Below are 2,049 nucleotides of genomic sequence, written 5' to 3'. Positions count from 1 at the left end.
CATAAGCCTATTTCATTGATTTGTCTGCCATCTCTAGTGAGATTCTTGCAGCTTGTACCTCAAAGATCTCTAATTTCTCCATTACAAAGAGTGGCATGAGGTTGATACCTGACCTCAGGTCACACAGAGCCTTTTCAAAGTTCATGGTGCCTATGGTGCAAGGTATTAAGAACTTTTCGGGATCCGGTTTCTTTTGAGGTAATGTATGCTGAATCCATGTATTCAGTTCATTGATGAGCAATGAAGGTTCATCCTCCCAGGTCTCATTACCAAATAACTTGGCATTCAGCTTCATGATTGCTCGTAGATACTGAGCAACTTGCTATTCAATAGTGTCTTCGTCCTCTTTAGAGGAAGAATATTCATCAGAGCTCATGAATGCAATAGTAAGTTCAGTGGAATCTCTATGGTCTCTGTATGAGTCTCAGATTCCTCTGGTTCTTCAATAGGGAACTTATTATTGGTCAGTGGACATCCCTTGAGGTCTTCCTCACTGGGAATAACTGAATTTTCACTCTCTCCAGGTTCGGCCATTTTGGTTATAGTTATGGCCTTGCACTCTCATTTGGGATTCTCTTCTGTATTGCTTGGGAGAGTATTAGGAGGAGTTTCAGTAACTCTTTTACTCAGCTGACCCACTTGTGCGTCTAAATTTCTGATGGAGGACCTTGTTTCATTCATGAAACTGAGAGTGGTTTTAGATAGATCAGAGACTATGTTTGCTAAGCTAGAGAGGCTCTGCTCAGAATTCTCTGTCTGTTGCTGAGAAGATGATGGAAAAGGTTTGCTATTGCCAAACTTATTTCTCCCACCATTATTGTTGTTGAAGCCTTGTTGAGGCTTCTGTTGATCATTCCATGAAAAATTTGGATGAATCTTCCATGAAGGATTATAGGTGTTTCCATAGGATTCTTCCATGTAATTAACCTCTTCCATTGCAGGATTCTCAAGGTCATAAACTTCTCCTTCATAGGAAGCTTCTTTAGCACTGCCAGATGCAGCTTGTAATCCAGTCAGATTCTGAATAATCATATTGACTTGCTGAGTCAATATTTTGTTCTGAGCCAATATGGCATTCAGAGTATCAATCTCAAGAACTCCTTTCTTCTGAGTCATCCCATTGTTCACGAAATTTCTTTCAGAAGTATACATGAACTGGTTATTTGCAACCATCTCAATGAGTTCCTGGGCTTCTGCAGGTGTTTTCAGATGAAGAGATCCACCAGCAGAATGGTCTAATGACATCTTGGACAATTCAGACAGACCATCATAGAATATACATATGATGCTCCATTCTGGAAGCATGTCAGAAGGACACCTTTTGGTTAATTACTTGTATCTTTCCCAAGCTTCATAGAGAAATTCACCTTCCTTTTGTTTGAAGGTTTGGACTTCCACTCTAAGCTTGCTCATCTTTTGAGGTGGAAAGAATTTGGTCAAGAAAGCATTGACCAACTTGTCCCAAGAGTTCAGGCTTTCTCTAGGTTGTAAGTCCAACCATGTTCTAGCTCTGTCTCTTACAGCAAAGGGGAAAAGCATAAGTCTGTAGACCTCGGGATAAACTCCATTGGTCTTAACAGTATCACAGATCTGCAGGAATTCAGCTAAAAACTGATGAGGATCTTCCGATAGAAGTCCATGAAACTTGCAATTCTGCTGCATTAGAGAAACTAATTGAGGCTTAAGCTCCAAGTTGTTTGCTCCAATGGCAGGAATTGAGATGCTTCTTCCATAGAAGTTAGAAGTTGGTGCGGTATAGTCACCAAGCATCTTCCTTGCATCTCTGGCATTGTTGTTGGGTTCGGCTGCCATGTCTACTTCTTTTTCAAAATTCTCTATAAGGTCCTCTCCGGAGTGTTGTGCTTTAGCTTCTCTTAGCTTCTTCTTCAGAGTCCTTTCAGGTTCAGGATCGGCTTCAACAAGAATATTTTTATCCCTGTTTCTGCTCATATGAAAAAAAGAGAACAAAAAAGAGTAGTGGAATCATCTATGTCACAGTATAGAGATTCCTTGATGTGTCAAAAGAAAAGAAGAATAGAGGAATGAGGT

General features: G+C 40.3%; 1 non-coding gene across 1 annotated transcript; it reads left to right on the top strand.

Moving 5' to 3' along the window:
- Nucleotides 1-1,299: 1,299 nt before the first annotated feature.
- On the top strand, nucleotides 1,300-1,407 carry LOC130942316 (small nucleolar RNA R71). Its single transcript, XR_009070892.1, has one exon. It is a non-coding gene; the product is annotated as a small nucleolar RNA R71 (small nucleolar RNA).
- Nucleotides 1,408-2,049: the final 642 nt, after the last annotated feature.

The sequence above is a fragment of the Arachis stenosperma genome, chromosome 7 (genome assembly GCF_014773155.1).
Source record: "Arachis stenosperma cultivar V10309 chromosome 7, arast.V10309.gnm1.PFL2, whole genome shotgun sequence".
Taxonomy (NCBI): domain Eukaryota; kingdom Viridiplantae; phylum Streptophyta; class Magnoliopsida; order Fabales; family Fabaceae; genus Arachis; species Arachis stenosperma.
The sequence above is the reverse complement of the archived record's forward strand: the minus strand, read 5'-3'. Positions and strand labels throughout refer to the sequence as shown.